Source organism: Phytophthora infestans, genomic scaffold (assembly GCF_000142945.1).
Source record: "Phytophthora infestans T30-4 supercont1.28 genomic scaffold, whole genome shotgun sequence".
Taxonomy (NCBI): Eukaryota; Oomycota; class Peronosporomycetes; order Peronosporales; family Peronosporaceae; genus Phytophthora; species Phytophthora infestans.
The window spans coordinates 19,410-32,594 of NW_003303731.1; the positions used below are offsets into that span (position 1 = coordinate 19,410).

A 13,185-nucleotide genomic window follows, 5' to 3' on the forward strand; every position below is an offset into this window, starting at 1 on the left:
GACCTCTCGCTCCAACAGGACCAGGCGGCCCGCTTAGACGAGCGAGCTCGCCCTGATTCCCGGCCTGGGCGGCAGCATCACCGCCAGTCCCAAGGCTAAGTGCAATCTCAAGCACGAGGACGCGTTGACGAAGGCGGTCAACCTCAGGGCCCTGCGTCAACCCGCAGGAGAAGCACTCGGACGAGAGTAGCGTTCGGGAGGCGCCGAGTACTCGTACTCGTACGAGGGCACCTCCACCCCCTGCTTGACCGGAATGGAAAAGTCCACTACCACGTGGAGCCAATCCTCCAGTAGCAGCGGCGTCGCGGTAAGCGACAGCTTCTCGTGAAGTGGAGGGGTTTTGCCCACTCCGAGAACTCGTGTGAGCCGATTGAACGGCTTCTGATTGACTGCCCGAAGGCTGTCGCAATCTGGGAACAGAAGCGGCGGCAGCTTCATAAGTAGTCCAGGGCTTCTTGCCCAAACGGGGTACGGACGTTGACGACACTCCGTACCCGCGCTCATCGTGAGCGCTAGAAGCCGCGCGCTTCAGAATGTCCCTTGGCAGCATGCGCTTGCTAACCATGTGGGCAAACCGAACACGAAGATCACGCTGGTCCAGGATGCGGGACATCAGCTGATCTTCATGGAGTTCCCGTAACTCCCAGGGTGAGTAGTTGAGAGACTCCACCCAAGCCCAGAACATGTCCTCACAAGAACTCCAGTGGGTCAGTTCTCTGGAAGAACTTAGGGGTAGCCCCAAAGAGGGTGGAGACCACCCCGGTTCTCGGGCTTCTTACGACACGCTGTGAAGTCCTCAAGAGGGATACGGTGTGGCGCGAGAAGCACACACCGAGCCACCTCCAAGCTGTCAACAAACAACTGCTTTTTCTGGACAAGGGTACGTTTAAAAACATGTGGCCGCCAACAAGGCCACGGGAAGCGACGAGAAGCTCCAGAAAGAGGTCGTCCCCAGAGCTCTCCTCGGGAGGCCAATACCCTCTTGTGTTGATGGCAGCTCTCTGGCTGACGCGTGCCACCACCGAACCCCCACGCATACGCTGGGCAGCCTGGAATCCCTTCTGTTGCTGGTCGAGGTCATTCGAGACCTCCCGGGGCTCAGCGATAGCACCCTCCTCCTCCTCTTCTTCCTCCTTATCCTCCTCTTCATCCGAGGAGTCGAAGATACTCTGATAGATATGTTGAGTCTCCTTCTTCTCGCGGAGTGGAGACTTAGAGGCTGTACGTTTCTTTGAGGGCTTGGCGCCTTCGGTTTTAGCGGCCTTAGCACGCGCAAGACCCAAGCGAGAGACGTTTGCGAGGTTTCTCTTCCTCGTCGCCACCAGCTTTGAGAGAGCCCATAGCCTTGACGGTCGGGCTCTCAGAGCGCACCGACGTCCTGGGACTGTGATCACCGTGATCACTAGCGAGCGACTGCACGCTGTCGTCCTTTTCCTCGCTGGGCACTGGGCTGTGCCCTCCCGTAGAGCCCGCAGGAGCATTGCGCGTGCTCCCGGACTCGGCTTCGCCCTCACTGTCTGAGTCGAACTCACGTTCAGCGAACCGAGGGTTCGGACGGTTGTCTGGGGAGGCCGAGGGTGACGGACTGCGGCGCTTGCTCGTTCGCTTGCTCACAGCCGCGTCACCAGTAGAGCCAATCGCCTCGGAGGCGACCTTGGTCGCCTCCTGGAGGGTCGAGCCTTTGCCGTGAGGCTTAGTGCTCTTGGCTTGCGCCTAGCCTTGGAGCGTGTCTTCGCACCGCTCTTCGCAGTGCCACGGGGCATAGTAACGGTCGATGTGGAGACCAAGAAGAGGAGCGCACAGACTGCTGCTCGAGGCTATAACTGTAAAGTGAGCCTCGACCGCGCTCGCGCGCCAAGTTGATGTTTTTCGACTTTGAGAATGAAAGCTTGTGACGTACACTTCTTCACTCTGATTGGGCGCTAAACCGAACCTAAGTGGGGGAGGATGTAACGGGGTACGTAGCCCTAAGTGCGAACCCCTAGTTACATAAAGTGTGACACGCCACACTTCGGGATATTTGGTACAAGGTACCAAGGTCGTCCAAAGCCAACCATTGGCTGATGACATTGCTTTTCTGTAGGTGACTTATAGTTTGTATTTAACTCAAGCTTAGTCTACCTATTAATATACTTAGTTTACAAACTACCTTAAATTGGTCACTTCGCTCCCTTTCGGTAAAAGGGGACCTGTGAACTGCCGTTCACTAAGCGTTTGTATGCACTCGGAAGTCAACTTCCTCTAGCGCAAGGTGCTGCGTGACCCCGTCACATAGCCATTGCTTAGACCGCGCTTTTCGGCGTAAGAAAGCAGAAACGGCAGTTGTGCATACTAGTACTTGCTTGTGTATGCAGCTCGTGTGTCGGAGGCAGCGTGAGGGTGGCGACGGGTGTGTGGGATGTGGGTCGTTGCAGCTGGCACATTGTTGTTGGCGTTTGTGGCGTTTGCTATATGGCTAGGCCTGTGGTTTAGCTGGTGTTTGTATTGAGGTAACACTGCTGCGCCGTTGGTCTAATGGTTAGGATTCATCCCTCCCACGGATGAGGTCGGGGTTCGATTCCCCGGCGGCGCACACCTTGCTTCTTTCTGTGTTGCGCAACCTGTTTGGGGTAGTCTCCACCTCCGGTTGCTCGTTCAGTCACCTGGTGGCCTGTTGCTCGGAGCACCTTTTGTCACTCTTTGCTGATATCTATTGCACTCCTTTGCCGAACTGTGTGAATTGATAGCTGCATTCGATGGTCTAGTGGTGGTTCTGTGAGCGCCGCATTTAATAAAAGAATGTCACTCATCGGTCCCGCTGCTCGAACAATCTCTTGCCGAAGTTGCAGACCCAATATACGAGCCGGGTCCGAGTGAGTAGAGGGACTTCTCGCGCTTTAGCGCCCAATGGTGATCGATTCGTCCGAGCGTTGATAGGTTGCGAGTTGTCGTGTGATTCCAGCTGCCCATCGACCGATATAAAAATATAGCTACAACTGTGTTTGTTTGGTTGTCGCGTGCTGCATGCCTGGGTATGCGGTAGTAGAGCACGGCGGTGGTGTAGTGTTTGAAGGTGTGAAAGGCATGTGTGAGCTTGCTGTGTATATGTGGGTTTGGGTGTGAGTGTTTGGGGCTGTTCAGCGAGACGTTACGTGCACCGATGGGCTCATGTGTAGGATTCATCACTTCTAAGGATGAGGTCGGGGTTCGATTCCGCGACGGCGCAACTTTTGCCAGCTGTTACGGCAGATTGCACCACCTTTTACAGCCTCGACGCCTCCACGCACGTCCTACTGCATGAGGGCAACGCCTCCTTGACCTGCTGACCACCTAGCCATTGCTTAGACCGGATTTTCGGCGTAAGAAAGCAGAAACGGCAGTTGTGCATACTAGTACTTGCTTGTGTATGCAGCTCGTGTGTCGGAGGCAGCGTGAGGGTGGCGACGGGTGTGTGGGATGTGGGTCGTTGCAGCTGGCACATTGTTGTTGGCGTTTGTGGCGTTTGCTGTATGGCTAGGGTTGTGGTTTAGCTGGTGTTTGTATTGAGGTAACATCTAGTTTGTCTGCTGCGCCGTTGGTCTAATGGTTAGGATTCATCCCTCCCACGGATGAGGTCGGGGTTCGATTCCCCGGCGGCGCACACCTTGCTTCTTTCTGTGTTGCGCAACCTGTTTGGGGTAGTCTCCACCTCCGGTTGCTCGTTCAGTCACCTGGTGGCCTGTTGCTCGGAGCACCTTTTGTCACTCTTTGCTGATATCTATTGCACTCCTTTGCCGAACTGTGTGAATTTATAGCTGCATTCGATGGTCTAGTGGTGGTTCTGTGAGCGCCGCATTTAATAAAAGAATGTCGCTCATCGGTTCCGCTGCTCGAACAATCTCTTGCCGAAGTTGCAGACCCAATATACGAGCCGGGTCCGAGTGAGTAGAGGGACTTCTCGCGCTTTAGCGCCCAATGGTGATCGATTCGTCCGAGCGTTGATAGGTTGCGAGTTGTCGTGTGATTCCAGCTGCCCATCGACCGATATAAAAATATAGCTACAACTGTGTTTGATTGGCGCTGTTGTGCTGCATGCCTGGGTATGCGGTAGTAGAGCACGGCGGTGGTGTAGTGTTTGAAGGTGTGAAAGGCATGTGTGAGCTTGTTGTTTTTATGTGGGTTTGGTTGTGAGTGTTTGGGGCTGTTTAGCGAGACGTTACGTGCACCGTTGGTCTAATGGTTAGGATTCATCCCTTCCAAGGATGAGGTCGGGGTTCGATTCCCCGACGGCGCAACTTTTGCCAGCTGTTACGGCAGATTGCACCACCTTTTACAGCCTCGACGCCTCCACGCACGTCCTACTGCATGAGGGCAACGCCTCCTTGACCTGCTGACCACCTAGCCATTGCTTAGACCGGATTTTTGGCGTAAGAAAGCAGAAACGGCAGTTGTGCATACTAGTACTTGCTTGTGTATGCAGCTCGTGTGTCGGAGGCAGCGTGAGGGTGGCGACGGGTGTGTGGGATGTGGGTCGTTGCAGCTGGCACATTGTTGTTGGCGTTTGTGGCGTTTGCTGTATGGCTAGGGTTGTGGTTTAGCTGGTGTTTGTATTGAGGTAACATCTAGTTTGTCTGCTGCGCCGTTGGTCTAATGGTTAGGATTCATCCCTCCCACGGATGAGGTCGGGGTTCGATTCCCCGGCGGCGCACACCTTGCTTCTTTCTGTGTTGCGCAACCTGTTTGGGGTAGTCTCCACCTCCGGTTGCTCGTTCAGTCACCTGGTGGCCTGTTGCTCGGAGCACCTTTTGTCACTCTTTGCTGATATCTATTGCACTCCTTTGCCGAGCTGTGTGAGTTTATAGCTGCATTCGATGGTCTAGTGGTGGTTCTGTGAGCGCCGCATTTAATAAAAGAATGGCGCTCATCGGTCCCGCTGCTCGAACAATCTCTTGCCGAAGTTGCAGACCCAATATACGAGCCGGGTCCGAGTGAGTAGAGGGACTTCTCGCGCTTTAGCGCCCAATGGTGATCGATTCGTCCGAGCGTTGATAGGTTGCGAGTTGTCGTGTGATTCCAGCTGCCCATCGACCGATATAAAAATATAGCTACAACTGTGTTTGTTTGGCGCTGTTGTGCTGCGTGCCTGGGTATGCGGTAGTAGAGCACGGCGGTGGTGTAGTGTTTGAAGGTGTGAAAGGCATGTGTGAGCTTGTTGTTTTTATGTGGGTTTGGCTGTGAGTGTTTGGGGCTGTTTAGCGAGACGTTACGTGCACCGTTGGTCTAATGGTTAGGATTCATGATGAGGTCGGGGTTCGATTCCCCGACGGCGCAACTTTTGCCAGCTGTTACGGCAGATTGCACCACCTTTTACAGCCTCGACGCCTCCACGCACGTCCTACTGCATGTGGGCAACGCCTCCTTGACCTGCTGACCACCTAGCCATTGCTTAGACCGGATTTTCGGCGTAAGAAAGCAGAAACGACAGTTGTGCATACTAGTACTTGCTTGTGTATGCAGCTCGTGTGTCGGAGGCAGCGTGAGGGTTGCGACGGGTGTGTGGGATGTGGGTCGTTGCAGCTGGCACATTGTTGTTGGCGTTTGTGGCGTTTGCTGTATGGCTAGGGTTGTGGTTTAGCTGGTGTTTGTATTGAGGTAACATCTAGTTTGTCTGCTGCGCCGTTGGTCTAATGGTTAGGATTCATCCCTCCCACGGATGAGGTCGGGGTTCGATTCCCCGGCGGCGCACACCTTGCTTCTTTCTGTGTTGCGCAACCTGTTTGGGGTAGTCTTCACCTCCGGTTGCTCGTTCAGTCGCTTGGCGGCGTGTTGCTCGGAGCACCTTTTGTCACTCTTTGCTAATCTCCATTGCACTCCTTTGCAAAACTGTGTAAATTGATAGCTGCATTCGATGGTCTAGTGGTGGTTCTGTGAGCGCCGCTTTTAATAAAAGAATGTCGCTCATCGGTCCCGCTGCTCGAACAATCTCTTGCCGAAGATGCAGACCCAATATACGAGCCGGGTCCGAGTGGGTAGAGGGACTTCTCGCGCTTTAGCGCCCAATGGTGATCAATTCGTCCGAGTGCTACTACGTTGCGAGTTGTCGTGTGATTCCAGCCGCCCATCGACCGATACAAAAATATAGCTACAACTGTGTTTGTTTGGCGCTGTTGTGCTGCGTGCCTGGGTATGCGGTAGTAGAGCACGGCGGTGGTGTAGTGTTTGAAGGTGTGAAAGGCATGTGTGAGCTTGTTGTTTTTATGTGGGTTTGGCTGTGAGTGTTTGGGGCTGTTTAGCGAGACGTTACGTGCACCGTTGGTCTAATGGCTAGAATTCATCCCTTCCAAGGATGAGGTCGGGGTTCGATTCCCCGACGGCGCAACTTTTGCCAGCTGTTACGGCAGATTGCACCACCTTTTTACAGCCTCGACGCCTTCACGCACGTCCTACTGCATGAGGGCAACGCCTCCTTGACCTGCTGACCACCTAGCCATTGCTTAGACCGGCTTTTCGGCGTAAGAAAGCAGAAACGGCAGTTGTGCATACTAGTACTTGCTTCTCGTGTGTCGGAGGCAGCGTGAGGGTGGCGACGGGTGTGTGGGATGTGGGTCGTTGCAGCTGGCACATTGTTGTTGGCGTTTGTGGCGTTTGCTGTATGGCTAGGGTTGTGGTTTAGCTGGTGTTTGTATTGAGGTAACATCTAGTTTGTCTGCTGCGCCGTTGGTCTAATGGTTAGGATTCATCCCTCCCACGGATGAGGTCGGGGTTCGATTCCCCGGCGGCGCACACCTTGCTTCTTTCTGTGTTGCGCAACCTGTTTGGGGTAGTCTCCACCTCCGGTTGCTCGTTCAGTCACCTGGTGGCCTGTTGCTCGGAGCACCTTTTGTCACTCTTTGCTGATATCTATTGCACTCCTTTGCCGAGCTGTGTGAATTTATAGCTGCATTCGATGGTCTAGTGGTGGTTCTGTGAGCGCCGCATTTAATAAAAGAATGGCGCTCATCGGTCCCGCTGCTCGAACAATCTCTTGCCGAAGTTGCAGACCCAATATACGAGCCGGGTCCGAGTGAGTAGAGGGACTTCTCGCGCTTTAGCGCCCAATGGTGATCGATTCGTCCGAGCGTTGATAGGTTGCGAGTTGTCGTGTGATTCCAGCTGCCCATCGACCGATATAAAAATATAGCTACAACTGTGTTTGTTTGGCGCTGTTGTGCTGCGTGCCTGGGTATGCGGTAGTAGAGCACGGCGGTGGTGTAGTGTTTGAAGGTGTGAAAGGCATGTGTGAGCTTGTTGTTTTTATGTGGGTTTGGTTGTGAGTGTTTGGGGCTGTTTAGCGAGACGTTACGTGCACCGTTGGTCTAATGGTTAGGATTCATGATGAGGTCGGGGTTCGATTCCCCGACGGCGCAACTTTTGCCAGCTGTTACGGCAGATTGCACCACCTTTTTACAGCCTCGACGCCTCCACGCACGTCCTACTGCATGAGAACAACGCCTCCTTGACCTGCTGACCACCTAGCCATTGCTTAGACCGGATTTTCGGCGTAAGAAAGCAGAAACGGCAGTTGTGCATACTAGTACATGCAGCTCGTGTGTCGGAGGCAGCGTGAGGGTGGCGACGGGTGTGTGGGATGTGGGTCGTTGCAGCTGGCACATTGTTGTTGGCGTTTGGGCGTTTGTTGTATGACTAGGGTTGTGGTTTAGTTGGTGTTTGTATTGAGGTAACATCTAGTTTGTCTGCTGCGCCGTTGGTCTAATGGTTAGGATTCATCCCTCCCACGGATGAGGTCGGGGTTCGATTCCCCGGCGGCGCACACCTTGCTTCTTTCTGTGTTGCGCAACCTGTTCAAGGTAGTCTCCACCTCCGGTTGCTCGTTCAGTCACCTGGTGGCCTGTTGCTCGGAGCACCTTTTGTCACTCTTTGCTGATATCTATTGCACTCCTTTGCCGAGCTGTGTGAATTTATAGCTGCATTCGATGGTCTAGTGGTGGTTCTGTGAGCGCCGCATTTAATAAAAGAATGGCGCTCATCGGTCCCGCTGCTCGAACAATCTCTTGCCGAAGTTGCAGACCCAATATACGAGCCGGGTCCGAGTGAGTAGAGGGACTTCTCGCGCTTTAGCGCCCAATGGTGATCGATTCGTCCGAGCGTTGATAGGTTGCGAGTTGTCGTGTGATTCCAGCTGCCCATCGACCGATATAAAAATATAGCTACAACTGTGTTTGTTTGGCGCTGTTGTGCTGCATGCCTGGGTATGCGGTAGTAGAGCACGGCGGTGGTGTAGTGTTTGAAGGTGTGAAAGGCATGTGTGAGCTTGTTGTTTTATGTATGTTTGGTTGTGAGTGTTTGGGGCTGTTTAGCGAGACGTTACGTGCACCGTTGGTCTAATGGTTAGGATTCATGATGAGGTCGGGGTTCGATTCCCCGACGGCGCAACTTTTGCCAGCTGTTATGGCAGATTGCACCACCTTTTACAGCCTCGACGCCTCCACGCACGTCCTACTGCATGTGGGCAACGCCTCCTTGACCTGCTGACCACCTAGCCATTGCTTAGACCGGATTTTCGGCGTAAGAAAGCAGAAACGGCAGTTGTGCATACTAGTACTTGCTTGTGTATGCAGCTCGTGTGTCGGAGGCAGCGTGAGGGTGGCGACGGGTGTGTGGGATGTGGGTCGTTGCAGCTGGCACATTGTTGTTGGCGTTTGTGGCGTTTGCTGTATGGCTAGGGTTGTGGTTTAGCTGGTGTTTGTATTGAGGTAACATCTAGTTTGTCTGCTGCGCCGTTGGTCTAATGGTTAGGATTCATCCCTCCCACGGATGAGGTCGGGGTTCGATTCCCCGGCGGCGCACACCTTGCTTCTTTCTGTGTTGCGCAACCTGTTTGGGGTAGTCTCCACCTCCGGTTGCTCGTTCAGTCACCTGGTGGCCTGTTGCTCGGAGCACCTTTTGTCACTCTTTGCTGATATCTATTGCACTCCTTTGCCGAGCTGTGTGAGTTTATAGCTGCATTCGATGGTCTAGTGGTGGTTCTGTGAGCGCCGCATTTAATAAAAGAATGGCGCTCATCGGTCCCGCTGCTCGAACAATCTCTTGCCGAAGTTGCAGACCCAATATACGAGCCGGGTCCGAGTGAGTAGAGGGACTTTTCGCGCTTTAGCGCCCAATGGTGATCGATTCGTCCGAGCGTTGTGGCTGCGAGCTGTCGTGTGATTCCAGCTGCCCATCGACCGATATAAAAATATAGCTACAACTGTGTTTGTTTGGCGCTGTTGTGCTGCGTGCCTGGGTATGCGGTAGTAGAGCACGGCGGTGGTGTAGTGTTTGAAGGTGTGAAAGGCATGTGTGAGCTTGTTGTTTTTATGTGGGTTTGGTTGTGAGTGTTTGGGGCTGTTTAGCGAGACGTTACGTGCACCGTTGGTCTAATGGTTAGGATTCATCCCTTCCAAGGATGAGGTCGGGGTTCGATTCCCCGACGGCGCAACTTTTGCCAGCTGTTACGGCAGATTGCACCACCCTTTTACAGCCTCGACGCCTCCACGCACGTCCTACTGCATGAGGGCAACGCCTCCTTGACCTGCTGACCACCTAGCCATTGCTTAGACCGGATTTTCGGCGTAAGAAAGCAGAAACGGCAGTTGTGCATACTAGTACTTGCTTGTGTATGCAGCTCGTGTGTCGGAGGCAGCGTGAGGGTGGCGACGGGTGTGTGGGATGTGGGTCGTTGCAGCTGGCACATTGTTGTTGGCGTTTGTGGCGTTTGCTGTATGGCTAGGGTTGTGGTTTAGCTGGTGTTTGTATTGAGGTAACATCTAGTTTGTCTGCTGCGCCGTTGGTCTAATGGTTAGGATTCATCCCTCCCACGGATGAGGTCGGGGTTCGATTCCCCGGCGGCGCACACCTTGCTTCTTTCTGTGTTGCGCAACCTGTTCAAGGTAGTCTCCACCTCCGGTTGCTCGTTCAGTCACCTGGTGGCCTGTTGCTCGGAGCACCTTTTGTCACTCTTTGCTGATATCTATTGCACTCCTTTGCCGAACTGTGTGAATTGATAGCTGCATTCGATGGTCTAGTGGTGGTTCTGTGAGCGCCGCATTTAATAAAAGAATGTCGCTCATCGGTCCCGCTGCTCGAACAATCTCTTGCCGAAGTTGCAGACCCAATATACGAGCCGGGTCCGAGTGAGTAGAGGGACTTCTCGCGCTTTAGCGCCCAATGGTGATCGATTCGTCCGAGCGTTGATAGGTTGCGAGTTGTCGTGTGATTCCAGCTGCCCATCGACCGATATAAAAATATAGCTACAACTGTGTTTGTTTGGCGCTGTTGTGCTGCGTGCCTGGGTATGCGGTAGTAGAGCACGGCGGTGGTGTAGTGTTTGAAGGTGTGAAAGGCATGTGTGAGCTTGTTGTTTTATGTATGTTTGGTTGTGAGTGTTTGGGGCTGTTTAGCGAGACGTTACGTGCACCGTTGGTCTAATGGTTAGGATTCATGATGAGGTCGGGGTTCGATTCCCCGACGGCGCAACTTTTGCCAGCTGTTATGGCAGATTGCACCACCTTTTACAGCCTCGACGCCTCCACGCACGTCCTACTGCATGTGGGCAACGCCTCCTTGACCTGCTGACCACCTAGCCATTGCTTAGACCGGATTTTCGGCGTAAGAAAGCAGAAACGGCAGTTGTGCATACTAGTACTTGCTTGTGTATGCAGCTCGGGTGTCGGAGGCAGCGTGAGGGTGGCGACGGGTGTGTGGGATGTGGGTCGTTGCAGCTGGCACATTGTTGTTGGCGTTTGTGGCGTTTGCTGTATGGCTAGGGTTGTGGTTTAGCTGGTGTTTGTATTGAGGTAACATCTAGTTTGTCTGCTGCGCCGTTGGTCTAATGGTTAGGATTCATCCCTCCCACGGATGAGGTCGGGGTTCGATTCTTCGGCGGCGCACACCTTGCTTCTTTCTGTGTTGCGCAACCTGTTTGGGGTAGTCTCCACCTCCGGTTGCTCGTTCAGTCACCTGGTGGCCTGTTGCTCGGAGCACCTTTTGTCACTCTTTGCTGATATCTATTGCACTCCTTTGCCGAACTGTGTGAATTGATAGCTGCATTCGATGGTCTAGTGGTGGTTCTGTGAGCGCCGCATTTGATAAAAGAATGGCGCTCATCGGTCCCGCTGCTCGAACAATCTCTTGCCGAAGTTGCAGACCCAATATACGAGCCGGGTCCGAGTGAGTAGAGGGACTTCTCGCGCTTTAGCGCCCAATGGTGATCGATTCGTCCGAGCGTTGATAGGTTGCGAGTTGTCGTGTGATTCCAGCTGCCCATCGACCGATATAAAAATATAGCTACAACTGTGTTTGTTTGGCGCTGTTGTGCTACGTGCCTGGGTATGCGGTAGTAGAGCACGGCGGTGGTGTAGTGTTTGAAGGTGTGAAAGGCATGTGTGAGCTTGTTGTTTTTATGTGGGTTTGGTTGTTAGTGTTTGGGGCTGTTTAGCGAGACGTTACGTGCACCGTTGGTCTAATGGTTAGGATTCATGATGAGGTCGGGGTTCGATTCCCCGACGGCGCAACTTTTGCCAGCTGTTACGGCAGATTGCACCACCTTTTACAGCCTCGACGCCTCCACGCACGTCCTACTGCATGAGAACAACGCCTCCTTGACCTGCTGACCACCTAGCCATTGCTTAGACCGGATTTTCGGCGTAAGAAAGCAGAAACGGCAGTTGTGCATACTAGTACTTGCTTGTGTATGCAGCTCGTGTGTCGGAGGCAGCGTGAGGGTGGCGACGGGTGTGTGGGATGTGGGTCGTTGCAGCTGGCATATTGTTGTTGGCGTTTGTGGCGTTTGCTGTATGGCTAGGGTTGTGGTTTAGCTGGTGTTTGTATTGAGGTAACATCTAGTTTGTCTGCTGCGCCGTTGGTCTAATGGTTAGGATTCATCCCTCCCACGGATGAGGTCGGGGTTCGATTCCCCGGCGGTGCACACCTTGCTTCTTTCTGTGTTGCGCAACCTGTTCAAGGTAGTCTCCACCTCCGGTTGCTCGTTCAGTCACCTGGTGGCCTGTTGCTCGGAGCACCTTTTGTCACGTTTTGTTGATATCCATTGCACTCCTTTGCCGAACTGTGTGAATTGATAGCTGCATTCGATGGTCTAGTGGTGGTTCTGTGAGCGCCGCATTTAATAAAAGAATGTCACTCATCGGTCCCGCTGCTCGAACAATCTCTTGCCGAAGTTGCAGACCCAATATACGAGCCGGGTCCGAGTGAGTAGAGGGACTTCTCGCGCTTTAGCGCCCAATGGTGATCGATTCGTCCGAGCGTTGATAGGTTGCGAGTTGTCGTCTGCCCATCGACCGATATAAAAATATAGCTACAACTGTGTTTGTTTGGCGCTGTTGTGCTGCGTGCCTGGGTATGCGGTAGTAGAGCACGGCGGTGGTGTAGTGTTTGAAGGTGTGAAAGGCATGTGTGAGCTTGTTGTTTTTATGTGGGTTTGGTTGTGAGTGTTTGGGGCTGTTTAGCGAGACGTTACGTGCACCGTTGGTCTAATGGTTAGGATTCATCCCTTCCAAGGATGAGGTCGGGGTTCGATTCCCCGACGGCGCAACTTTTGCCAGCTGTTACGGCAGATTGCACCACCTTTTTACAGCCTCGACGCCTCCACGCACGTCCTACTGCATGAGGGCAACGCCTCCTTCACCTGCTGACCACCTAGCCATTGCTTAGACCGGATTTTCGGCGTAAGAAAGCAGAAACGGCAGTTGTGCATACTAGTACTTGCTTGTGTATGCAGCTCGTGTGTCGGAGGCAGCGTGAGGGTTGCGACGGGTGTGTGAGATGTGGGTCGTTGCAGCTGGCACATTGTTGTTGGCGTTTGTGGCGTTTGCTGTATGGCTAGGGTTGTGGTTTAGTTGGTGTTTGTATTGAGGTAACATCTAGTTTGTCTGCTGCGCCGTTGGTCTAATGGCTAGGATTCATCCCTCCCACGGATGAGGTCGGGGTTCATTTCCCCGGCGGCGCACATCTTGCTTCCTTCTGTGTTGCGCAACCTGCTTGGGGTAGTCTCCACCTCCGGTTGCTCGTTCAGTCGCTTGGCGGCGTGTTGCTCGGAGGACCTTTTGTCAAGTTTTGCTGATATCCATTGCACTCCTTTGCCGAACTGTGTGAATTTATAGCTGCATTCGATGGTCTAGTGGTGGTTCTGTGAGCGCCGCATTTAATAAAAGAATGTCGCTCATCGGTCCC

The 13,185-nt window shown here is 53.4% G+C and overlaps 1 pseudogene across 1 annotated transcript; it reads left to right on the forward strand.

Annotated features, from left to right (window-relative positions):
• Positions 1–3,133: 3,133 nt before the first annotated feature.
• On the forward strand, positions 3,134–3,205 carry PITG_27985 (annotated as a pseudogene). The gene has a single exon. The product of its transcript is annotated as a tRNA-OTHER (tRNA).
• Positions 3,206–13,185: the final 9,980 nt, after the last annotated feature.